Here is a 27,135-nt window from a genome sequence, read left to right as displayed (position 1 = left end):
CCTCAAAGAGGAAATGGCAACATTAAGGATTCCCACCTGGGAAAGGAAAGCCCAAATGTTCCAAACATCCAGGCTTGAACAGACTTCTCACGCTCTCTGGTGCTGGGGCAACTCACTCACACTTTTCGAAGTCCCCAACCCCTTCTGCTACTGTATCTGCTCCTTGAAACCAGGCAGGCGGCGAGCCCTTCAGACCCATCCTGCTGGACACAGAGGATGTTAGGCTTTTCTGATGATATTCTCTGACCTGAGTACCTGTACTTGGTGAGGGGATGGTCGGTGGTGCCCAAGGTCCCCTTAGTTAAGGAATTCCACCCTCCTAGGCCAGCGCCCTTGTGGGCTCAGCCTGGTGCTCTGAGGGCCCCAGCACTGGTAGGTCAGTTCCTGCCACGAGGCCCTCCAGACTCACAGAGACTCCATCCTGACTCCGCCCCTTGTGCCACGTTTCGCCCAGACTTCAGCACCTGCAGCAAACCCCACTCTGTATGAGGCTCTCTCTGCCCTGGCTTTTGCTTGTCTGTCCATCCTCTGCTCAGAACAGTCTCCTCTCCCTTCTTAGCCTTTCAGTTTACGCATCACGTCATCTGAGACCGCTTCTCACTTTCCGTAAATCTCCATTTGGGGATTAGGTTCCTGTTGCACGCTCCTCCAGCACCCCTCCTTCCCTCCAGACACCTGTGCTGAGCTGCAGCTGTCAGACCGGAGTGGGTGGAGGGGAACCGTGTCTGTGCTGGGGACTCTCCATCCCCAGCTCCTTACAGTGTTTCTTAACTGACTGAACAACTGAAAGGAAGATAGAAATGAAAAGGAAAACATTAAGATAGACAGACAGGTAGAGATCATCTTGTCCATAGCCCCTGCTACGGTACGAAAGTGTCCTTCCCAAATGTCTATGTTGAAACAACCCCAAGGTGACGGTATTAGGAAGTGGGGCGTGCAGGGAGTAATTAGGTCACGAGAGCACAGCCCTCATGAATGGCGTCACTGCCCTTACAAAAGGGGCCTGAGACAGCCCCCAGCCCCTTCCAAACCCTGGGTGGACACAGTGCAAGGCTGGCAGTCAGCCACCTGGAAGAGGGTCCGCACCAGAACCCGATCACCGGGAATCCTGATCTCGGACTCCCAGCCTCCAGAGTGTGAGAAATAAATGTCAGTTGTTTATAAGCTGCCCAGCCTGTGGTGTTTTATTAACAGGAGCCCAGCTGACTAAGCCCCGTGGGAGGGCTTGCCCACCAGACTGCCAGGGCGGTGAGACGTGCTGAGCACAACTGGCCAGCCCCTGCTTCTCCATTCCCACCACCGACGCCCGCCACTGACGCTCCAGCACCTGACCCAGCTGCAGCCAGGTCTCCTTCTTTGGGGACCACACTGGTCCTCTACTTTCACTCCTGCTTGGGCTCAGTTCACACTCTGCCCCACTCTGGGTAATCCAGAAAGGTCTACGCTTTATGCACTTGGATTTTCTGTCCCTTGCTGGAGCCCTGTCTGCCCGCAGCTGCTGCCCTGTCTACGCCCTGGCCAGGCATGAACTAGTGCGTTGGAGCTCCTGGGGCCTGGTTTCCCTTCTCTTTAGCCTGTGGGCTCTCGGGACTGGGCAGTGGCGCAGGTGATGAAGGGGCTTCTGCAGGGCACTGGGTGGGCATGTCCACACTGAGGTCTCATATGGTCCCTTCCCTTACTCCACTGAGCCCACAGCATCCCCCTCCTCGGCCCCCAGGAAGAAGGGCAAGATGTCTGATTGCCTGTAGTCCCAGTTCAACCCCCACCATCTCCCACTACTGCCACTGAGCTTAACACGGAACTGCAGAGCGGGAAAGCCGCCCAGAGCTGGGCCCGAATAGCACATGGGAGAAAACAGGCCTTGCGCCTGGCACACAGCTCCTCTCAAAAGGCCGCGTCTGACGACCCAGCCATGCAGATCTGGTTCTGATCCCATTTAGTTTGCACATTCAAGATTAAGTCTGCTTTCTTCTGACATGGGAAGCACCATCTACCCTTAAACAACAGAGAAGGGGAGGGGTAGCTGGCAGCTAAAAGGCCTTGCTGGGTGAGGATTAACCCGTGGGGACATCCACGTGAGGGACAGGTCTGGGTCCAGGTAGGCTCCATCAGATCACCACCCCGAGCAGCTGTGGCCTTGGAGTGAAGGTCCAGCCTCGTCCCAGTCACCTGTGGGTGGGCTGCCACCCCATCGGCTTTGCCTGCCCTGGTGTCTGATAGAGTCCTGGGGCGCCACGTCTCAGCCAGGCCCTCCATCCAGGGCTTCTAGGGGGAAGTGCATTACCCAGCAGCCAGTCGACCCCACCTGGAGAGTCTCTAAGACACCAGCTGCCAGGGACAGACGGCTCCCTCCCAGCACAGACCAGGATGGGTGGCTAGGGGAGTGCCAGGGTGGCCTTCAGCTGGGGCTTTCCTCCTCCAGAGTGGATGGGCCCTCCAGGTCCCCTAGACTGCGTATTCACCTGCCAGAGCAGCGGAAGTATTACGCAAGGGAGATCTCTGGAGATTATTCAACTGAGTTTTGAATTTACGCTTGAGTTTTTGAAGAAGAAGAAAAAAAGGCAACCCTCTTTAAACAACTTCCATGAAAGGTTGTAAAACATAGATAATTTACATGTGGGAGCAGATGGCAGGCTGGGTGCTCTTCTAGGCAAACCGTGCATCCCCTGGCAGTTCCTTTTAATGGATGCTACACGGTTATATGTGGTTTATAAACTCAAGGGCTAGCAATTTCCCCGAGCAACTGTAGGGCATAAAAATGCTAACAGTCATGACCTTCACTGCTCCCAAGGAGACTTTCCTCTTATCCCGCCCCTATTCCAGGGCCACCCAGAGCCACTTGAGCCCATCAAGGCCCCAGATCATTGTCTGCAAGTAGGTTCTGACAGCTGCCTGACCAAGACTCCGCAGCCCTCCTCTGCTCCTGAGTCTGCTGGCATCTGGTGCCCCAGCTCCAGGTCCACATCCCCCTTCTCTGATGTCTGCTCCATTCTTTTGAATACGGGCTCCTATCACCACCCTCTCCCAGAGCCCCTGTATCAGGAGAGCCTGGTCCTGAAAGACTGTGCTGCCTTCTCCCTCCCAGGCCCTCCACAGGTGGGAGCCCTCCCATGGCCCAGCCCCGGCCCCAGCCCAGTGTCTCCCACAAAGGTCCCATTTCAGCTCAGGCCTCTGTAGGATGTGCTGCTCATTATGGAGCCCTCCCTCTGGCCGGGTCCAGGTCACAGGCCTGGCCCCGGTCCTCACCAGCTGTGTGGCCAGCACATCCTGTCCCCTCCCTGGACCTTAGTCTCCAGGTGCTCTCACCACCAGTGGCTTGGCTATGGAGCAGCAGAGGTGGGTCAGGAGACATGATGGGGAGAGCACAAGTCTGCAGCGTTTAGATCCGGAAGAGCAAGTAGCTCACGCAGAGCGGAGAGAAAAGGGGGCTCCTATCATAACAGTTCCATTTCCTTTTAATCTTTGCAGGACCCGACTGAGACAGTTCATTCTGGGCTCCTCTGCCCATGCCATGGAGTCACTGCGTGCACGCCACAACAGCAGGGGCACGGCAGGGGGAGCAGGAGGAGCAGAAACGGCCGACGCAGCAGGAGTGCTTGTGTGCCAGACCTCATATGTGGGGTGAGCATCGTTACCAGCCCATGTCAGTCAGGGAAACCAGGGCGCAGAGTGAGGAAAGACAGTCCCAAGGCCACATGGGGCTACTTGGAGCCCAAGTTGCCTGCTAAGCCACTGTGCTAGTCTGCCTTTTCTCAAAGCGAATCTTTACTTCATAAAGCAAAGCAGGACATATTGCATCTCCTGGAAATTTTCAAACCTTGGGCAAGAGAGAAGCACCCTGGCTGGCACAGGGGAATACACAATATGCCTGGCGAGACCCAGGGCAGATTCCTACAGCTCAAACTGGATAAAGCTCACAGGTGCACACAAAGAGCAATGAGGTAGGCAGGGTTATTATTTTTCAAACACCATTTTAGTGTAAGCTATACAATCCCACCATTCTGGTGAAAACTTCCTAATTTTTCAACAGAACTTTCCTTTTTATCTTTTTTCATGGAACAGATGGCAGCAAGATTTTTATCTCAAATAACTTCAACGAGGAAATTGTTATTTCTACCCTGTGTTTGCATGTGCGAGTACACCACGTTTCATATATTTGCATGAAAGTAGCTGTGTTTAGTCCTTGCTCACACTTGAGATGCCGAGAAGACACTTTAAATTAAGCACTCTCAGTAACCAGTGATCATAAAGTAGCAGGAAGATAACATTGCACTAATTTGCCCCTGCTGAAGCCATATGCTGCTTCCCACCCCAGGGCTGCCTCTCTGAATGCTTTCTGTCGACTCTGTAACAGAGTTATGGCTTCCAACCTTCTCTTTATACCCTCTGTCTTCTGCAGGCCAGGTGACCCTCCTCAGTGACATGGGAGAGCACTGGACCAGCACCCACCCATCTGAGGGGGAGAAGCACCCAGGGTCACATGCCAGGCTGTCAGCTCTACAACCTGGGCACAGGTGTGCGAACAGCCCTGGGGACCTATGCCCACGGGTGTTACTCCTGTCCCCAGCACCACAGAGCTCACGCCCTTGAATGTGTGCCCTCACAGCAAACACAGTGTCGGATGCTCCCCTACCCCTGGGGCTGACAGTGGGGCCACACTCAAGACAAGGGACTCCCCTCCATCACAGCCCCCACCTCCCACTGGCATTTCTGTTTCCTCCCAATGACATGTTAACACCCCCGCCTTAGAGACAGAGGTGGAGGCTGATATTGTCGACAGCTCCCAAGGTTGGATGCTTTTCAGTGTTTCTCAGAGGGTGACCCCGACCTCCTGCGGTGTTTGTTAAAAAATGTCCTACTGATTCGGGACCCTGAGGTGGGGTCTCTGAATGCCCTGTCTTCTGAACAAACGCCCCAGGTGCACAAAGCAGCCTGACGCCCACTAAAGGTGATCAGACAGGCATTTAAATTCAAGAACCCATATCTAGGGCTCTTTTTAAACCACAGCTGCCAGCAATGTTTCAGGTAATCGACTCCCTCACACCCAGATGTTTAATGGCCAATTGACTAATTCACACTGGGGAGGTAATTCCAACAGTAGTTTGAACAGATTTTCCCTCTAAGACAGTATCACATTTTAGTAGTGGCCTTTTGGCATACAGACAAACACTGAAAAGTGGGGGGGGGGGCACGCTCGAGTCCCCTTCTCCTCTGGCCCCCTTGGTGTGTGTGCTGCACCTCACTGAAACTCCTGTGGTCCCATGGGGCAGGGTGGCTGAGCCTTGGCTCTGCTCTGCACCTCAGTGCTTCACCCTAGACCAGCCCTGCCAGACAGATCGTGAGCACCGAGACGACCCCCGACCACCCTCTGCCAAATGCTGGGCCTGATACCTTGTTTGGGGGGCATCTTAACACCAGCATGTAGGGTCCCACGGAATTATTGCTAAAAAGTCTAGGGCATGTGGGCTTCTCTTAAAGTTACGAGTAGTAAGCGGTCTCCTGAGAGAGGCAGGTTTTAGGGCTGGAATCTGGGGGTGGAGGTCAGGAGACTAGAATCTGTGACCCAATATAGTAGTGAGGTGTGCCCTTGAGTCGGGGAAGCCTGGAAGACAGAGCCCGAGAGGATGGGGTCCAGAGAGATGCCTGCCACAAGCATCCTGCCCGGGTGGAATCACAGCCGTCTCTCCAGCATTTCAAAGTTCACACGAATAGTTCCAGATTCCTCTCTGAGATGGCTGATTTTCCCGCTGTGGGCTCTCTTTTCAATGCCCTCCTCACAACACCATGGTGCAATTCATTTTCCCTACAGGTCTAAGTACTGGCAAATGTAGGAAATTCAAAGAAAAGGAAATGGCGGGAAGGTGGGATTTGTCCTGAGTGAAACAGATCTGTGGCAATTAATCTGCAGGCCCTCCGCTATGGGGGTACCACTGGCCTTTTACTGCGGACATGCGGTCGGCTGTCCAGCTGAAGTAACAATCCCGGCTCCTCCTTCCGCATTTAGGTCAAGTTCAACTCAGACATGTGAACGTCTTCTGAGTTTGGCAGGAACTACACAAGACGCTTTGAAACACCACTTCCCAGCTAACTTTGAAAGAAGAGTCTTTTTTGCTTAGAGCTTACCCTGTTTCTTCACCACACACAAACACCAGCCTTTCCTCTGTTTCTATGTCGGGGAAAAAACCCAGGATGCAAATCCACAACCACCAAGCCAATTTCAAACTGGGAAACTCTGAAAAGCAGGGAGGACCATTCTCTTTATGACATACAACCTGAGTCTCCCCAACAGGAGGCAGCAGAGGAGGTCACCTGAGGGGACCTACTGATCCTGGAGTGATGGGCCCCTCAGGAGCTGAGGGCTCCACCAGGACTGTGCCTTCATGGCTGCCACTTTCACTTAGCCATCTGCACACGCCCTGAGCAAGGGCTCCTGTATGCTCACAGCCCACGGGGCCCAGGGGAGCCCTGAGAACCATCACCAGTCTTGTCCGTCTTTCATAATTCAGGAGAATCAGGGTTAAAAAAAGTGCATGAGCAATCGACATAATTTATATGCTGCAGTGGGCGAGCTGGCATCCTCTCGCATCATAAAGTTTAAATCACGGTGGTTTAATACCAGATGTAAGTGCAGCTGTCCTGAGCGGAACGCCATTAGCTCCATTACGACGGGAGACAGTGCTTTTCCCAGTTCAGCATCCCCAGGAAAACATCGCACCTGTCATCTCAGTGCCACAAGCAGCTGACTTGATGCAGGAGTCTACCGGCGCCTTTTCAGATCACATCCATCAAGGAGCTGGGGCGTTCACAGAGGATGGGAGGCCAGGCTACATGGAGAGGGGCCGGCCATGCCAGCACTTGGTGCCTGCTGGACAGAACCTAGACTCCGAGTTTTCCCAGGTGGCCTAGCTCTTCACACTGCGGGGGTGGGGGGGCAGGCGTTGGGTGAGTGCAGGGTTGGGGGAGAGGAGAAGAGAAGGAGGGAGAAGAGGCTGAGGGAGGGAGAGGGAAGAAGAGAAAGTGGGGAGGGAGGGGGAAAGGGGAGAAAGGGGGAGAGGGCAGGGAGGGGAACTGGCAGGGGACAGTGGGCACTGGGCCTGAGCAACCTGGATGATAAAGCCTTCCCCCTGCCGCCCAGTTTTGGCAAAGCCCCTCGAGGGCAGGTTGAGTTGACCTGGGCAGGGACTGTACACCTTGCCTAGTTCCACCTATGCTGGCTAATGGTCAATGTTACCATTCCAAGCAAGAACTCCATTGAGGGCCTATTCTACACAATGGGAAAACGTGAGAATGTTAACAGCAGTGAATGGGGGACAGGGCTCCACGCACCTCTGGACAGAGCCACAGGCCAGGCTCTGTGGAGCACTGTGCAGGGCACAGAGCAGTCTCTTCTCACAGACAAGAAACTGACACCAAAAAAGGGAAAGGATTTCTCCCACACCCCTGGGGCAATTCAGAAGGCAAAAGAATTGTCAGAGTCAGGCAGAAGAACTGGAATTTTCTATTTCTTTGGCAATGAATGGCTGTAACTCTTCACCACAGAAAGAGAGCCCATACGGGGATCACCATGAGCTACGAGCACCAGGGTGGCCACAGCCAAAGAGAGAGGACCATCTGTCCCGCTGTCTGCCAGCCTCGTCACTTCCCCCGTGTCAGGAGGCACTGCAAGTGCAGGCTTAAAAGACCCAGTCCCTCTTTTCCCTGGAACCACAGTGGACTGGGTTCCATGGGGTCCACATACAGGTTGAGGGAGCACAGAGGATGGAGCTCCCTGACCTGGCCAAGGAGCAGGTGGTAGCAGTGAAGGTCAAAGTTGGGTTCTGAAAACACACCCCAGGCTCCAGGTCAGTCTCCCATCAGCCCACCTGGGAGCCACGGCACACACCCGGGTGCAGCCTGTGAATGTGCAAAACCACTGGGGTCAAGAGCTGTGGCCAGGATGCTGGGCTGCAGGGGCCATGACCCTTGCAGACCAAGGCGACTGGGAGACGAAGATGTCATCAGTCTGTAAGGTCGGCTGCTTGGCCCAGTGTCCCATGTAACACAAAAACTCCAGCTGCACTGCTAAGAGCCACTCCTGCCTGTCTAAGAAGCTTGTCTAAGAAGATACGGACTGTTCAGTTTTCATCCTCCTTTGCTTACATCTCTCAAGGACCAAACCAAAGAGATGGATTTTAAAAAGATGACAAAGGTATTTGTGTTGCACCAAACAACGAGAGGAAAACAACACAGGAATACTTAGCAGGATCCACAGCTGGGAAAATTTTCCTGATCTAAGAGGTTTCTGTGCAGGCAATTTCTGTAGACGGTTCTCATTTAAATGGAAATTCCTCCAGAAACACTAACAGCAGCAGCTAACACGTCCAGTACTTTACTAGGTGCCGGGCACTGTTCTGAGAGCTCTGTGTGTATTAACTCACTTAACCCTTACAACTATTTTGTGAGGTACATATCCTTATTACATGGACTTTGCAGATGAGAGAACTGAGGCTCAGAGAGGTTAAGCAATTAGCCCAAGATTACTCAGCTTATAAACAGCAAAGCCAGGCTTTGAACCCAGGCACAGTCTGTGTCTGAAATCCATCATCTTAATTATGAATGTGCCGAGAATGGTAAATAGTCTATAGTGAAAGCACTGAATTAACTTTCACAAGAACTGCCCACAATTCCAATGACCTGTGCAGTTAGTTTGGAGAGATTTATTTAGGAAGTTTTAATAGACCTTGACATAATTAGTTTAGGGAGTCCATTCCAGAAAGAATTCAGAGAGAAACTTTTCCAACAGGGAAAGGTGGAAATGCTTGCCACTCTGAGCTTCCGAGTCCTTCTTACACAGAAAAGGGGTTAGCTGTCTTTCACTGGGGAAGCAGGGCCCCAGGGGACTGAGTGAGGCGTGCTGGTGCCCCTCCCTCCCAGAGGGACCACACACGACACAGCTGTGCTGTCCTCATCCGAAAACCAGACATGATGGTGATGCGGTTCTTCTCTGCTGCAGGCTCCCCCTGCACTGTGCCCCACTGGGTCACTGAATGCTCCCAGAAACCTTGGGAGGCAGCCGAGGTGCAGAGGGGAAGTGACTTGGGATGATACAAGCAGTGCCTTGTGAACTTGGAAACGTGTCAGTGTCTATGACCGTCCATGCTCCAGAAGAAATGAATGGATGGATAAACAAATGAATGAACGAACGAGTGAACACACTACTCCAGATCCAAACACAACAAAGGCAGTGGGAAGGCAGAAAGGACATACAGTTCTTCTCTCTCCTGCAAGGAGGCCTCATTCATGAGGGGGGAGCACTAGAGGTGAGGTGAGCCCAGCAACAGATCCACACTATGGGCTTGGGTGATGCCACCCTCTCCTCAAGTCTGTAATCTGACATCATCATCATCATGCCCACGGTCTCACTATGACAATACTCTGAGTGGACAGTAACTGGACTACAGCTTCCCAAGTTCATGTCCTGAGACTAGATGGACTCCTGTGTGTGTGCTCCCCACTAGGCAATGGCACCTGTTCCAGGAGCAGCTCCTCGCTGTGCCTGGTGTTGGTGACTCACAGAGGGGACTGTGTTCTGACTCCTCTGAGCTGACTCAGGAGATTGACACCTGATCCAGGTCAGACCCTGAGGCTGGCCCTGACTTTTGCCCGGTCCAGGCTGCCAATTTGGGGAAGGAGATGGGAGAAAAGGAATAAGCCACCTGCTCAGAGTCCATAACCGGGAGCCACAGCACACACCCAGGCGAGGGTGTGTGGTCCCCACGAGGGCCCATCACGTGGTTAGCGCCCAGTAGGAGCCCTGGGGTCCCACTCAAGACCAATCAGGAAGAGGGTGGGTTGAGGGGCTGGAGGCTTGGGGTGGGGGTGGCCACCAGCCTGTGACGCAGCGTTCTCAGTTCTGAAAGCCATCGCAGCATTTTTACCTTTCACAAAAAATGGAAACGACTAAGCTGGGTGGAGATGAGGCACACCGGCAGCACAGCGGCCATCAGAAGAGAAGTATAAACCATTCTCAGCAAGAGAAATATCACATTTCTTCCTTAATCAGCGATTTTTAATTTATTTATCTAGCCAAGCTATGATGGATATAGTCTGCCCAAATATATTACATGGGGTAATGCAATCTCTTATCCGGAAAACCACCATATTATAGATACTATCAAGCTACTTCCTCAGAAGTGTTCGGTACCCTAGCAACCAAAAAATAAAAAATAAAAAACCAACAACTAAGACATAAAAATTACATTGAATCTGCAATACTCTGTTGAAATCAGCTTTGCAATAAAGTATGTATTGTAAAAACAAAGGTTTAATGATATATCAGTTTGGTGAAAATCTGATTACAAAGCAAAACCACATCCATCTAAGTAAAGTTGCAGAGCTTTTAAAAATGAGGCTTGGCAACAAGTCCTGAGCAAGCTCTATCTGAAAGGTGCAGGACGCGGCTTCTCCTCAATGGTGGGGCTGCATCAGTGAAACCCCTTACCCCACTCCCAGCTCTGCGACACCAGCCCCAGTCCTCAAGTTGAACTTGCAGCAGCAACTACCAGAGTTTGTGCACTCACACAGAGGGCAGATGGTTGCTTGGACACATGAAACATTTGCCGACAGTGAGATCTCTCTGCCCCCAAATGTGGCATTGCACTCGAGCTGGGAACACTGGGAGGCCCCAGAGAGACGGCTGCCACACCGTGTTACCAGCAGCCATCCAAATCCTGCTGCCCTGGAACGGGGTTGTTATGGATGCCACACACAGCCTGCCAGTCACTGGTGGGGGTGTGAAGGCTTTTGTTTAGCGCCCTCTGTCTTCGGTAACCAGACTGAACCAGGAACTACGGAGACCCCAAGATGTGTGGGCTCCAAAGCACTCTGTCCTATCACTGGGCCCTCCTAGTGGCCTTCTGTTCTAGAATGTTCTCTGTTGCCAATCTCCTCCACAGCCTGGAGGGCTGCAGGAAAGGTCCATGTCTTACTTGACTCGGTGTTCCACCCCCAGCGTGGTGCGTGGCACGTAGCTGGCCTCATTCCACATGAGTTGGTTAAATGCCCAAATGGCAGGTTCTGTGCCAAGGGAGGAGGGCTGAGAGATGAGCAAGAGACAGCCCTGCCTGGAGCGGCTTCCAGCGCAGCTGTGAGAGGGAGAGAAAGGTGGAGGGGGCATATCCAGTCTCCCCACTGGGCCCCCCTTCCTCTTAGGTCCTTCACCTTCCTGGGCTCCTTGCCTCACTACTTCCCAGATTTTCTGCTCCAGAGAAAGAATAAACTTATATCAAAGTGGCAGACATAGCATCTTGAGGAGCATTTTTATTTCCCAAGAAAATAATAGGCAGGGAACGTTTAACATAAAAGAACGAAGGGAGAGCGGCAGGCGTGGTGCCCCAGGGTGAAGGTGGCGGCAAGAGGACAGAAGTCTCTTCTTTAAACAGTTATGCAGTGCCTCTTCCTCTGTTTCTTAACCTATAAGGATTGCCTTTTCAAATGAATTCGCCCTTTTAGAAAGGGTCAGGCAAGCAGGCTTCACCAGTGGAGGCTGAGGGCAGAGGGTCCTTGAAAAAGCCCTGCACGAGAGAAAAATCTGTAGGGAGAGAAAGGAGGAAAATCTCGGGGGGGGCTTATGTCAGGTAGAGGCCTGACCCAGGGAGGCTTCCACACCACAACATGGGCTGGGAGAGGAGTGAAAAGGCAAAGGCAGGGAGCTGGTGATGAGACCAGACTCCTGGGCCTGTGGACAAGCATTCCCAGGCAGGCCCCACTCAGTGACAAGCTGTGCTGTCCCCACTCCCTGGGCAGGATGGCGGAGCCTGGAGACTGGGCAGCGTCCAAAGGCCGTGCTTCTCCGTGCCTACGGAGAGGCCCATAGAGGACCTGGTCGGCCAGCCCTTCTCCCAGGGCCCCAGGCATCCTGTCATCAGCAAGGCCTGCATCTGCCATTCTGCGTGGGAGGGGCCATTCTTCCGGGGATAGTGACATTAGCAGCTTGGGTATTTCCTGCAAAGAAACGCAGGCTTTTCACTGAGCAGATCAGGCTTTCAGAGGTGATTTCCGGATTCCATTACGATCCCAGGGGCCCACAGGGGAGCTCCTCAAAGCTCCTCTGTAGTGTGACTTCCGCATCACGTCTGGAGTGCACACACACACCCACCCACACACACGCCAAACATCCCGGTGGGTAGAAACGAAGCCCATTGGCTACGAAGTCAAGTCCAGCCTACACGTGTGGAGGACCAGCTAATGCCCTGCCTCTTAACCACACTGCCCGAGACCCAGAGACAGGCTTCTCCTGTGCAGGCTGACAATCCTCGGTGGTCACTGACATGTGGGTTAGGACTGAGAATAGGAAGCTTTCCTTTTTTTTTTTTCCTCCTAGAAAGACTTTCCAAAGGTCAAGGCACAACATCAAACACAGTTTTGCTTTTTAAAAGCCACCCTTCAGCACAAGTAGCAGGCCACTGAAGCCAGAGATCTTCTTCACCAGCTCTGACTCAGCACAGGGACAAGGGCCCCCTGTGCCCACCCAGTGATTCAAGAAGTTCTAAGTGGAGATACACCCAAAACACACACACCTGGCCTACTCGGAGGTGAGAGGATGCCTCCACTCCGGGCCACCTGCACTCTGCCCACCTCTGGGCTCCATTCCCAACCTGGTGGCATACCTGCAGATGTCCACACAGTGTGGAGCTCACTGACAGGACCCATGAAACAGGCCTAGGCAGATGCCATTCCACAGACCCTTAAGCAAGGATGAAGCTAAATGCACTGGGTGGAATTTACAAACTACAATTTTTTTGTAGCATTGTTCCCAGGGTGGGGAGGTAGAGAAGGAACAAAAAGAAAAAGAAAAAAGAGAAGAGAAGGAAATAAAATTTCAAATTCATTCATGATTTATCTGTTTCCTCTGCGTGGCTGCAGGGGAATTTTAACTCTGCTGTAAGATGGCCTGGCTGTGTGAGGCTGCATGCCAGGAGCTGCAGCCAGCTTGGGCAACGTTAACCCCTCCTCTGCTGGTTGCTTCCAGCCGTCATCGTACTGCTGCCACCTGGCCTGGCATCTAGTTGATCTCAGCAACTGGGCAGGACATCACAGGCCTTCCGGGGCACACAGGTGGGTGCACCTGACTCACAGAGACTTGCCCCAGTCTACTCACAAACAAAATTCTCTGGAGCCAAAATGAAACAGAACGCGTTTGAAATCTGTGTCCTTTCCACTTGTGCTGCTTTCTCCTTTATCCAATGCCTTCCCTTTGAAATGCTGTGAAGCCCTGAAGGGAGGTGAGAGAGCAGTGCGAAGGAGCCTTTCAGAAATGTCAGTTTCCATGTTAGCGAGCGGAGGCAGCGGGGCCAATCAAATGCTCCATCGCCGCCTGTGTCGCTTGCTCAGATGGGCTCTACCTTCAAAGGAATCATCAGCATCTCAAGTCTGCATTGCCCCACACGGTTTATAAAAGCCCTTCCTCATGCATTTCCCCTTTCAGTCTGTTTCTGCCATTTAATCAAGGAGCCTTTAACTTCCATAAGAAAAGCGGGCACAGCGACCTTGGAAGGAGTGGACAAGGCCATTAATCAATGGTCTCCACATGCAAGCGAGGGGAGGCCCATTCGTACAGCCGAGCATCAGGTTCCAATTAGTGCACAAAACTGCGCCCGGAATAAAAGGGTTAATGCCAATGTCACTGGGCAAAAGAAACACGGGGAAAATTCATTCCCACAGTCTGGCCTTCCATCTATCTATACGTTCAGCTGAACCTCCCCTTCCCATTCCACACGGTGAACAGTCATTGTTTAAAAATGTCACGATAATAATCAGCTTTTGCAGCGAAGATATGAAAAATGTATTGCAAGATCAAAAGGCTGATATTGTCTTCCAGCAGATTACACATTCCGCCCAGAGAAAGGCTAATCTGATGTCCTCAGAGAGGAAATAGGTAAACATTCTCAACATTATCACCATCTGTGTTTCATTTCTTTGGGCCTACTCAAGAAAATAGTTATTTATATATAAATAAAAAAGAATGATTTTTGTCCTTAAGAAAATAGTCATGGAAGTCTTGAAATATCTGTTTTGGGTTTTACAACCCCAGCCAGTGCATCCAAGGGGATACATGGATGCCATCACCCAACTGTCTTGGGGAGAGGCAGCCACACTCCTCCCATTTCCATTCTGTTTGCACCCCAGCTTGAAGTCAGCCTTGGAGTTGGCCAAGGCAGTGTCCCACTGCACCCAGTTCACCAGAGGAAAACGGGCTCTCCTTGATGGGAGCTCCAGAGAGGTGCCCAGGGGTTGGAATCCCAGCCTCTCCACATCCAGTAAGATTTTTGTCCTGAGTCTGATCCCAGCTGTGAAACGGGGACAACCCAGACTCAGCGGTGTGTCCAGGGATGACGGGCAACTCTTGTCCATTTATGAGGGTCCTCACAGGCAGGAGGGGCTGGCATGACTGTCCTTAGCAGCAGAAGTACTGTCATTAAACACAGTATGGGGTCAGGGAGGGAAGAGTCCAGTGCTTTGAAACCTGCAGCTTTTTAGGTGATTTCACATAGTGTTTTCTGAATGATCTGCTGTGTGCTTAGGCCTTGGCCAGCCTCCTGGGCAGGGCATGACACATTCTGAAGGAGTGCTGGCTAGCAGGGGATGGAGAGTGGGTGCACACACCACCACATTCTAGCAGGGGCAGGTGGGGAGCATCATGGGGAAGGGAGATGTCCCAGCCTCTCTCACCGTGAAGGTGGGCTGGTGCTGGTGCTGACGGCTCAAATCTCTGCCTCTCCAAGGGGAGGTACACTGTCATCTCCCCTGGCCCCAGCAGACCCATCGGCTGAACCCTCCAGGGGAACTTTCAGCCAGCAAACTTCCAGAAGCCAGGGGGTTTCACTGTTTTCCCTGTTTCCTTGGGCCTAAGAGGCTAATGCAAAGGGCACATATGTTGATTCTGAAGCTGACAACAAAGAGCAAGGCAAACTCATAAAGCATTCCCCAGTGCTTTCCCCCCCACCCTGCATCCAGGGAAGGGTTGGGGAGGGAGGCCGCCCATCAGCAACCACCCCGCCAAGAGCCTGCACCTAGAGCTAACAGCATAGCAAGAGTCACTCACTACCTGGGACAACCAAATATGACTAGGATTAGATCTGTGCATTCTAGATTTTAAAGAAACATTTGTCTAGAATTTCAAGTACACACTTAAAATTGTACTAGTTTTAAAACATTGTTTTGCTCTCAGAAATCTATAAACTTGAGTAAATTCAATCAATAGATATCATCAAACATCTACGGAGGGGACTGTAGAGAATTCAAAACAGAACAAATTGTCCTTGTCCCCAAGCAGCGTAGTCTGAGGCAACAGGTCAGAGAGAAGAGGTAAGAGACACTGGTTCCCAGTGTCCGAGGTGCCTCGCGGACAGAAGGCATGGTGAAGCCATGAGGGGCCACACCCAGGCTGGACACTAGCCTGGGCTCCGTGATGTGAAACAATTTGGTGTTTATTTCTTGTTTTAGCCTTGATGGGCTCTGGGTTGTGCACACTTGGCGTATGGACTGTTTTTGAATGACCACCTCCCCTTTCCTTCATCAAGAGTTCTCCCCACCCCATCAGGACGGGGTTCTCTGTGCCACAGTGCTCCTGTCAACCAGGGCAGCAGCAAAGCTACACAGGGGAAGACAGGACAGCGCCCCCTGTGCAGCCCTCTGCCCGCCCCACCCTGGGGAGACTCTCAGAGGCACAGCCCTGCTTCTTCCCTCTGTGGCCAGCCCACCTCCTCCCTCCACAGTCTTGGTTCCTGCTCTCCCGCTAGTTCCAGCTCCGGTACTTTGACTGTGTTGCCCTTTCTCACACAAACACACGTCTTCTCTCTTCTTCCTGTCTGTGAGCTCCAGGGCTCTGCTTCCAGAGAAGCCTGGAAGTAGTCCTAGGCCCCATCTCCATTGAAAAAAGAAGGAACAGGACATATTTTATAGTGAAACTAGGAAGAACAGATGTCCAGTGGAGCTTAACACTACCTGGAAGACCCTGAAAGTATCTGATAGTCTCTCTGGAAACTTTCCTCAGAACTTATTCACTGGGGGTGGCAGGGAAGGCCTAGGTTCTAGTCTCATGGGCTGTGTGACCTTGGGCCAAATACCGCACCTCTCTGAACCTCAGTTTCCTCATTTGACAAAGGAGGACTTGAACTCAACTATCACTCAAACCCCTCCTACACTTGTATGCTGAGGTTAGCTTCTCACCTTCCTTCAGGTTACACCAATCAAGAAAAAAACCCAATTTCCTCTTCAGTCTTACTGTTTTACTTATAACACTGGGGTCTCTGATATTAACCACATGTGTAGGGTATTTTTAGCTACATTAAGGGTTAAATAAAGTTTTGAACCCTCGTCTAGAAATGAACCCCCATTCCAGGGAATATGTCTGTGGAAAAAAAGTGCATTCTGGCTTCCAAAGGTCCAAACAATGGCCTCACAACAGGCGCCAGACTGCTGGGAACAAAACCCTCCTGTGAATTGTGGACTGCTTGCAAAATCACTTACTCAAATTTCATCTGTTGGCACTGCTTTTCTATTAAAATTTCCATTCTAAGGGGAAGATGCCATAGCTAGTGTGGGCTTCAGTCCTGTGTCTCAATATTGGGACCCACCATCCATCCTCCCCTGTCATAATAGACTGATTGCCTTCAGAAGCGGTTCTTCAAGAACAATGGGTGATTCTCACATTCTCAGCAGTTTGGTCTCTTGCAAGGGACTAAATTAAATTCCTAAGTAGTTTACTGGGGCATTTACAAATTTCCTGTCCCATATCCCAGCTCCATAGTGTAATCTCCCAGTTTTAGTTCACCAACGTTTCCTGCTGCAAATCTGTCCTTGAAACATCTTGGGATGAATGCAGATTTGATTTCTTTTCCCCGAAACCAAAAAAAAAAAAAAAAAAAAGTCAAGTTTTCAAAGAAATTCTACTGCAGTTACAGGCTACAGACCCTGCAGGTGACAGATGAGACAAATCTGGGGGTTCACACATTTCACACCGGTGCCCTTGGAGATGGGCCGGGGGTTCACCCTGTTCACTGCTATGCTATTTATATCTGAGCATTTTATACCATTTAGGTGATTTACTATGCCATTTGATCAGCCTGGGTAATAAATCTTGTAAATTTTTTTCATTTGAGAGCTCTGCCCCTTCACCCCCAACACATTTAAAAGGAAAAACCAAATGACCCGGAATGTTCAAATAAGAAAATAATTACACATTTTCATAAGCACACCTCAGACACTTCCAGCTCCCAGCAAGAATGAGGGAAGCTCTACCTATGCAGGTTTGGAAGAAGAGACCTGGCAAGCACCTCTCTGAGATCCCTCTGCCAGCCACCGTGCGAGAGGCAGCAGGTGGGACGTCTACTTCCACAGATCATCTGGCCTTGTCCTGGGTCACTCACAGCTGAGAAGGGGGTGGTGGGCATGGAGAAAGGCAGACACAGCTCCTCTCAGCCACATCCCCACTGGGGCCAGACAGCCGGTGACATTTGCTCCTACAAACTCCCCTCCGATCTCTGAGGCTCTGATGGCAGCTGGAACCATCTCAGAGTGAAAGCTGGCCAAGTAAGGGGCCAACTGGGTGCCAACGTGCAGGCCTGGCACACACAACCCTAAGGGGCAAGGCCTGGGACTCAGCACTCCCTTCTCCCTAACACCCAGGGGGGCCCCTAAGAAGCACTGCTGAGCTCTGCACCCCTTTGCTGTTAACACCTTACTCAGCCTCGACTCAGTCTATTAACACTGCACGCTGTGGCTCGGAATTCCCTTCACCTTGAGTGGACTGCATATAGCACACGAGGATGCGACGGTTGACTCCACAACTTCCTTTTCACCCACATGATTAAAGGCATTCCTGAAATCCCATTTCCATGCCAATGCTTGGTTCAGAAAGGGGCACATATCCCACTCCAACCAATGAAGGGTGAGGGGCAGTGCTCTGGGCACTGAAGGAGGATTACAAAGAGACAGCCTTTTGCTCCCGTGGATATTGTAATGTCTGCTGTGACTCCTGCAGGGACAAGACAGATGGCAGAGACAGTCCCCAGGGAGTGGCAGGGTGACGGAGTCTGGTTCTTAACGGCATTATTGATGGTTGGAGCCTAGGGCCTGCCCGACCCACAGCAAGGTGTGAAAACTATCTTTCCCTAGCGCTTGGGCCACTTTGAGTCTGTAACCTGAGAGCGCAGGGTCTCGGGGATGGGAGACACGCTCCAGGGATCCTTTGCTCTCCTGGGCTTACAAACAAACAGGGTCTGGCCTGGACTTCTGCCCAGTGTCTCAGGAATTAAACCATGATTACTAGGCATGGGGCCCCAACCAGAACTCAACAGCCAGGGGCCTCTCCAGCATACTTAGTGACAGCGCGCTGGGTCTTGCGGGTCACGTTCTCCCATGAACACCTGGTGACAAAGACTTAACCAGACCTCAGCCAGGCTCTTGAGTCCTTGTCTCCACTAGGCCTTGACCTTGGCCTGCTGAGCCTCGTTTTAGGAAAGAATTCTTCTAATAATCCCCGCGCTCTCGATATTCTCTCCAGCTCCTTTCCCCAAACACCCTTGATACCTCACCCAGGCCCGCTCAGTAGTTTTCCATCCCCGTCCTCACTCTGCCTGCTGGCTATAAATCCCTGCTTGTCCCTGTTGTTTGGAGTTGAGGTCAGTCTCTCTCTCCCCTATTGGAGTAGTCTTGAATGAAATCTTCCTTGCTGTTTTTAACAAGTGTTAGAACAACGTCTCCCGAGCACTTCCCAGCACTCCCCCCCCCAGCACCCCCACACTGCCGCTTGCTTCCTGGTGGTTCAGGCCCGGGCAGCAACGTGCAGAAGAGGCCTGTTACCCAAAGCACCATCTCCTCTCTCATCTCGTCCAGGTCTCTCAACCTCCTGGTACAAAATCTTTACATAAATAAGGAACAGGGCTTTCCATACCAGAATGAGGATGAAGGTTTAAAGTGCAAATATCTTGTGTCAAGGAGTCCAATTAATACACACTAAGGTTGTGAATGGCTGATGCCCTTTCCTGAGAGCAAATGATGAGAGGATGAATACAAACGGCTGCCCACAAGCCTAAATTAATCAACTAAGGCACTGAGCACCTGAAGGCAGGTAAGGGGATAGAACGGACCAAAAAGACACATGGAGGCTGACGAGGGAGGGACTGACGCCTGTCATCACCAATTTGCTGCAGGGCAGCCCCAAGCCTTCGTGCACCAAACAATTCCACCATGTCTGTATCGAGTCATTGTTCTAAATTCAGCTCCACTCACCTCCCAATGGGACAGACACTGGGCAGGGAGTGTGCACTCACTGACATGTCACAACTGTCTCCCGTCTCCAGGGTCTCCCCAGATGTTCTCCCCAGAAACGCTGCTCCTGATGGTGCACACTTGCCTCAGGGATGTTAAAGCAGCTCTCCTCCCACACTGGCACAACACAGGCACTGCATGGGACCTGCCTTGGCCACGTCTGAGCATGAGTCTATCTGTGGCTCTACCTGGACTCTATATGCAGGTTTTTCTGGTTCAGTAATGAGAAAGACAGTCACATCCCCACCACCAAATGCCCTAAAAAAAAAAAATCCATAACCAAGCTTAAAATTTTCAGGTTGAGCATAGAAAATAGGTCTCTTTTCACAAAAGAAAATTATTTACTAGTTTTATAGCAAAACATCACCAGCCTGGTAGGCAAGTCCCTGTGGCTGCTGTGGCCCCGGCCCCAGGGACCTCTGCCCCTCTCTGCCCAGCAGCTGCCGCCCCCACAGTGGAACCTGCATCCCGACCCCAGACAGCGAGAGCAGCTGCGGTACAGGAGGTGGGGGCTGTGACTTCAGGGCCTGGAGCCAGGGAGAAGGTGACCCCAGCTGCACGGTTTGTTGGGGGAAGTTCTCAAAGGTTATGTGAAAGAAGCCATTTTCTTGTTTCATGCTTTTCCTATGAAATGTTGCTGAGTGAACCAGTCATTTCAATCACACCTTTCCAGGGCCTGCCTTCTCTGGATAGTCTGTGTAGTGAAGCCCACCTGTGGGCATCTCCCCCGCCCTGGGTGAAATGACCATGTGCCCACGAGGCAGTCGGGCCTCTCACTGCCAGTCCCAGGTGCCACCGTGCTGTCCTCCGCAGCCTCTGCCCTGCCCGTTCCCTCCTACGCCCATCACTACCTCCAGCCAGAGCACCCACTCCACTTCCCATCCACCCGTCAAAGTTGGGCTCCAGTTCTGGTTGCCTTCTTATGCAGCTGAGCCCACGTTCATCTCCCCTGAGGCCACAGGACCGCTCCACAGAAACATGGAAGGCACCCTGTGCTGTCTAGTAGGACTCCTTGCTGCTCCCCATGTGACACGTTCTCCCTAGATAGGGAGTGAGCTTCCTGAGGGCAGCCCCAAGCCACATGTCCTTCAAGACCCCGGCGGGGTCAGGGCTCAAGCATGGGGAGCAGGGGGGATTTAGGGGAGGGGCAAACTAGCCGGGGCAGAGAGCCTGAGTTCCCGGGTGTGTGCAACCCAGAACCAGTGGGTTCCTGCTCCGGGAAGAGGCAGTGAGATCACACCCACTGGCCCCTCACACGGGGGAGCACTGGCCCAGCAGTGTCAGGGAAGGTGCCACCACGGCTCCAGGGAGCATATCATCTCCTGCCGGGCCTCAGCGTGGGGCCTGAGATTCAGGCCAGGTTGTGTGACAGCCCAGTGTGATCTGAATGTCTGCTGATGGTGGGAAGAACGAAGCCTTAAGGATGAAATGGCATGCAGACAAGCATGACTAAAACACCTTCCACGGGGGATACGGTGTTTCCAAGTCATTATATTGATGGTTGAAGGTTGAAGACACAAGGTAGTTTCGAGTATGTGGGATGAGCATGTGCTTCTGTAGGGGCAGGAGAAGCAGATCAAAGCAAGGAGGTGCAGGCAGCTGAGCCTGTGGGCAGGTTTCCAAGAGGCCAGGTCTGGGGCCTAAGGCAGGGAGAACGATGTATGTGACTCAAGTTTCTGTCATTGAAAATTCTTCTCCAACTGCCACTGGAATCTCTCAGGCATGCGTCTAAACCTTCTCTTGCATACGAATCTCCAGGGGCGATAGTTTAAAATACTCACCTCAGAGACTGATTCACCAGGACTGGGGCAGGGCCCCTGAAGCTGACTTTTCAGAAACCCTCCCAAGTGACTGTGATGCTGGTGATCTGTGTCCGGATTGTAGAGCCCCGTGAGTCCTGAGAACAGGACAGACCTTCTGGCGGCATCCTCCTCTGTTTTCCCAACATATCTTCAGGGAGAAGTTTAAATGGATGAATGCTTCTGTGTTTCGGGATCTTCCTGTAGGGACACCGAAGGGGGAGGCTGATTGTCCACAAGACCAGACCTCCGCCCCTACGCTAACCAGGCTCCAGTGCTTAAGGGAGAGATGAGGTGGGGGTTTGCTCAGTTTTCAGCTGGGGAGCAGGGAGAAAGGCTAACTTGTGAACGTTACTTCGTTTAGAGTGAAAGGAAATAGGACACAGCCTCTGTTATCCAATGCTGACCCACTCTTTGAACAAGTTTCTAACCATGCTCTGCTCCTCACACAGGAAAGGGTGGTGCTGGGTGGAGAACAGAATCCCTAACTGAATCAATCCATCTTTCTTCTCTCCTGGGGTAGCTCCTGAATTTGAGCTGGGCTAGAACTCCCTGGGACAAGAGAATTTACCAATCCTCCAGGCTACTCATTAATCCACTGTCCATCCATCCACCCATCTATGCATTTATCCATCCAATGTGTACTGAATTCTCTCTGAGTAACAGATCTCTTGCCACAGGCCAGGAGAAGAAGGCAAACAAAGCAAGGACCCTGCTCTCTCAGTGGCTTTCAGCCTGGAGAGGGCAACAGAGAGACAAACGGATATGGCACAGCAAACGTGCGATGAGCTCCAGGTCTAGGCCCAGACGGCAGGAAGGAGAAAATACCTAACTCCTCCCGCCGTGTTAGGGAAACGTCACAAGGCACGGATGCTGGGCCTGAAGGCTGAGGGACGGGGAGCAGTCTACGGTCAGAGCGCATGTATGTGCGTGAGTGTGTGTGTGAGCATCACATCCCACTGGGACACGAAGCACAGAGCAAAGCAGGATGAAACAAGACGACGTTCCAAGGCCTGCAGGTGGAGGCTGGCTTCCAGCTCCCCGGTGCTAACGGCTGTCTGGTAGCTTACAGGAAGTCACAAAGCTGTTCAGAAGTGGGGAGTTAGGATCCAGTTTGGGTTATTTGTGTTTCAGGTATGCCCAGGGTAAGCTGTGAGTTGGGGGCTGGGAGGGAGGTGGCTCAGCTAGTGGCTACTCTAGTGATCCAGGCCCCCAGGGGTGGGCGTGGGTCCAGGCAGTGGCAAGGGGGATGAGCAGGAGGACACAGCATCCACAGGGAGCAGGACGGCTCCCGGGCCACAGTCGGACCCTGAGGACACTCGGAGGCGGCCAGCAGCAGAGACTCCCCCAACCACAGCCCCCACGGGGCACGCTGCTCACCCAAAATGGCCCCGACCTCCTAAGTGCCCTGTTCCTTAGGCCTCCCTTATGCCTGTTAGCTCAGACACCACTGGCTGTGAACTAAATGCTCCTGAAATGTTTCTTATACATTGCAGACATTTTTCTGCCCTGAAACACTCGGGTGGTTTAATTTGTTTTCTGAAATAACAAAAGCAATTAGACTAATTGCCTTCAGAATGGGGCACTCATAGGGAACAGCCTCCAAGTGCACAGGCACGCCTAGCAGACTGCTTCCAGGCCCATCATTTACGGAGCAATCTGCCTGCAGTGTCACAGGCAGGTGTCTCGGCAAGAGAAAGGCGTGCGGGTGCCAGGCACCCCACTCCACACCCCTGAGAGACTCCACCTGCTGAAAGATGAAAGTAAGAGGCTACTTTCTGCCCTGGTGAGCCAGGAGTGGTACTCACCCACCTAGATCCATACCTCTGGCACCACCAGGGGCCCTGAGGGCCTTCCTCAGTGCCACGTGGGTGTTACTGTCCCAGAGTGTCACGCATGGACTGCAGATGACGCTGTCCTACTGAGTGAGACCGGACTCCAGGACCACCAACCAGGACAGCTGGCAATGATACCTGGACTCGGTTCGTAGCCGTCTGCAATTCAGTTTATTCCTCTAGCAAGCAGCTAACAAGCAGTACAAGGGATGGTGATGAGTTAAAGACGTAAGAGGGTGAATGTGGCTCTGTCACTCCCTTTGTTTTCCCACGGAGGCACACAGGAAGCTTCTTAGAGAATCTTACTAAAGTTGCCCGCTAAGGCACAGGACACAGAGCTATGGAAGCGCCACCGCTTACAGCCCTAGCCACACTGGCATCCTAACAGCAGTGCCTCGACTCAGGCACCAGGTTTGCGATTCAGTAAGCTGCACTCCCAGGCCCGCCTCCAGGTTACAGCTTTGAGATTCCCTCATGCACCAGCACCAGGTAAACTCCCCTTATCTGCTCCCTGTATTGTAACGTCTACCAAGGGGCTCTCAGTGGCTATCCATGACCAATCTCACCTCTCAGATCCCATAGCTCAGGGTAAACACACCTACTTAATCAATGCCCAAGTGCAGGGCAGGATGACCTACAAGATATAATAAGATGCAGGGAAGCGCTGAGAGAGTCCCTACAGGTGCAAGGATTCAGGAGACCTCCTCAGAGGCTCTAAGGGGTGGGCAGGATTTGAAAGAGGTATGAAAGAGAGGGCATTTCAAATTGAACAAATGCACAGATTTGTAGACGCAGATGTGTCTGAGGGTGGTTGGTGGTGTCACTAGGTCAAAGGGCAGGAGGCAGAGGAGAGCAGATGGAGGCAAGCTTGGAAAGACAGCTCTGGGTCAGAATGTGAAAAAGCTGGAAGGACAGCCAGGTACTGGTTTCTCCTTTGTGGGCTGAGAGAGCCAACAACTCCAGTTCTGAGGACCACGAGCCGCCATGGCCAGGGTTGTTATGGAGTCAGGAAATTTGCCAGAAAGCTCAGCCCAAGGCTAAGACAACAGCCCAGGGGCCCAGCGTAACCCAAACGCTGGGTTGAGACCCATCCATGCTGAGCATCTGCTCCCTTCCTCCTGTATCCACCCTTTAAACCTGAGGTGAGCACCACTGTGTGGGGTACCATGCAGGCTGAATACACAGTGGAGAAGAAAACCAGCACGATTCCTACCCTCTGGGTACCTGGGGTCCAGCACACTACCCACCAATAACGTAGTAAACACACACATCATTTGTATGTAAATATGAACTGGATAAGGGCTTCAAAGAAAACGAATAGGTACAGGGATAAGAAAGGAGTGGACTTGGAGTAGACTCTGAGCAGTGCCTAAGGATGAGAAAGCGGGTGCCGTGTGGGGGGCTGGGGGCAGAGGGAGCCTGGCTCCTTGGATGAGGCCAGAGTGTCTGGAGCCAGAGGCAGAGGAGAGTGGGGACATGCTGAGGCCGGGAGGTCGGAAGGAGCTAGCTCATGCAGAAGGGCCTAGGGGTGGGAGGAAGGGGTTGGATTTTACTGAAAGGGCACGGGAGAGATGAGATGGGGTTACGTGTTAGGTCGTCACTTTGCCACAGGAAGAAAGGGCTGTGGGGGTAAGAACGGAAGGAGGGGGCCCAGTGAGCCGGGAATCAGAGTCTTGGCTTGTCTAGATTGGTGGCAGTGGGGGTCGAGATGAGGGAAAATTTGAGATACAAACACAGAAGGTAGAGCCCAAGGACTTGATGCTGGAGAGGGGAAAGGGAGGAATGACAGACGACTCAGTTTTCCATTTAAGCAAGTGTGTGGACTTTAGTGCTGTTTGCTGAGGTGGGCATGACCGGAGGACAAGCAGATACTTCTGAGGGCTGGCAGAGCTTTGTTTTGGGCATGTTAAGCTAGGGATGCCAAATACAAATACCAGAAGGCCAGATCTTCCAAACAGGTTAGAAACAAAAGAAGAGTTCAGAATGACAAGTAGACACATGCATTTATTCCCTTCTCCTCCTGAGCCTCAACGAAAATGATCTTAAAAGAATAAATCACAGAAATGAAGAAAATGGAGAGGCACCCTCAGTGAGCAAGGGATCTGAAGACATTTCTGGAAGAACATTCGCTGGTGAGCAGGGTGGAGGACACCTCCGCCCACAGCAGCACGACCCCTCCCCCAGGGGCACGGCGAGCAGCTTTGTGTATGGAGCTTCTCATATACAAACCCTCATGCAGAAAGACACCCAGAGGGTTATTCTGTAAGGAAATGGACTGAACTGCCTGAGGAGAGCCACAGCGGTTAACATGGGTGTCGGCGTCCTCCTCACTCGGGCACCTGGCACCACCCAGCATGATGCCTGGCTCACAGCCTGCTCATCCTAAAGTGGGAACTGCTAGCTGACAAGCCCTGCCTGGAAGCGAAGCTCCCCTTCACTTGTACCTTCTGCATTCTCACATTTGGACAGTCAACCAAGAATCACCAGACCTACAACCTGAAGCAGACAGAGCAACTGGGAAACAGATCAATAAAAAAAGGGCAATTAAAGGGAACAACACACAAAGATAATCCATGTGACAGAAGACCACTAAAGGTACAAGCAGAATTCAAACAGAAAACCAACAATGACTAACCAGTATCCTCAAACAGTTTCAAGACATCACTTCTGGAAATCAGAGAATGAGACAGTGTGCTTGGAAATTGAAAGTACAATCCAAGAAATAAGAAGTTCAATACTCAAATTGAGAGAAAAGGTGTGACAGAAAATATTGGTCCAGGAGGTTATATATCCAAGTAAGATTTCCAGAAGGACAGAAGAGAAAACTGAGAAGAGGAAATTGTTTCAAAAAACCTTGAAATAGCTTTCACTTGAGGAAGGATATGTGTCTTTAGATTGAAGAGCCCACAGAAGGGTCCACAAAGCCAGGCACATGTAAAATTTTATAACACCAAGAATATCAATTTTTACTTTGTTCATTGTGAATTTTTTGTAATAATTTTTATTTTGTAAAATTTTGCATTAAATACTCATCTTGATCAGTGAGCTTTTGTGCTGGAAGTGAGGGTCTCAGGCACCTCACCCTAATCCCAGCCCTTTATATGCCAGGCAGAGACAGTGGAGATAAACTAGTGAGACAAACTTTCTGCTCTCATGGACCTTAAAGGAAATAAAGAGATTATCCTAAGAGCTTCCAGACAGATTAAAATGGAGTCAGCCACAAGGAACAAAAATCAGTCTAATTGGACTTGTTATCAGGCACACTTCTTGCTTGAATATGATACCTTTTAAAGTACGAAGGTGTGGTTCTCTCTACAAGCCTGTATAAAGCACACTTCCCATCACCCTTGAAGCTAGACGGGGCGATCTGACTCATTCTCACAGAGAAGGTGTGGATAGAATGATACGTCACCCCTGGGCTGGCTCAGTTAAGAGCGGGTGAGCCTTGTCCCTACTCTTTTGTTCTTGTCTCCAGTGCCCTTGGAGGCCCCAATGTAGGACTCTGTCTGGGTCCCCGAATTACTGTATGGGGCAGAGAACGTCCCAGTATGAAGGAGGAAGGAGCAGGCTGTGATGTGAGCGCACAGTAGACTCTTCGGTGCTGCTGGTATTTGAGTTATCCCACCTTGACTATTAGAAGGGAAATTTTCAACTGTAATTCTACATCCAATCTGTCAAGTATGAAGACAGAATAAAAGCATTTTCAGACATTTGAGGAGTAGAAAGTCAAACTCCTATATATGCTTTCTTTGGAATTTACATACGGGTGTTCCCCAGCAAAAGGAAGGTGTGAGCCAAGAAAGGCAGTCAGAACATCCTGGGAGGAGTGGTGTAACAACAACAACAACAACAACAACAACAACAACAACAACACACCCAAGAGGACTTGAGGCAAAAGAAACAACAGATGATAGAAATGACAGTAGAACAGATAAACAAGATTACACTGTATAGCACAGGGAAATATACACAAAATGTTATGATAAATCACAGAGAAAAAAATGTGACAATGAGTGTGTATATGTCCATGTATGACTGAAAAATTGTGCTGAACACTGGAATTTGACACAACACTGTAAAATGATTATGAATCAATAAAAATGTAAAAAAAAAAAAAAGAAGAGACAGTGTGAATGAATGTGGGGCTATGTGAAAGGCAACTGATGGAGGGTGAAAAAGGGGGACTCTGT

General features: G+C 51.5%; 1 protein-coding gene across 6 annotated transcripts in view; it reads right to left on the bottom strand.

The window, feature by feature from the left end:
- The window catches only part of FSTL4 (follistatin like 4), a 471,313-nt gene that overhangs the window by 242,878 nt on the left and 201,300 nt on the right, over positions 1 to 27,135 (bottom strand). For 2 of the 6 annotated variants that reach the window (XM_072957378.1, XM_072957382.1), the window contains exon 2: positions 21,093 to 21,311. The exons of the other annotated variants lie outside the window; for them this stretch is intronic. The gene's annotated coding sequence lies outside the window, so the exon portion shown is untranslated. The remainder of the gene's footprint in view (positions 1 to 21,092; positions 21,312 to 27,135) is intronic. 6 annotated transcript variants of the gene reach the window in all.

This window comes from Vicugna pacos, chromosome 3, assembly GCF_048564905.1.
Source record: "Vicugna pacos chromosome 3, VicPac4, whole genome shotgun sequence".
Taxonomy (NCBI): Eukaryota; Metazoa; Chordata; class Mammalia; order Artiodactyla; family Camelidae; genus Vicugna; species Vicugna pacos.
Note: the sequence above shows the minus strand (reverse complement) of the source record. Positions and strands in the feature narration are given on the sequence as shown.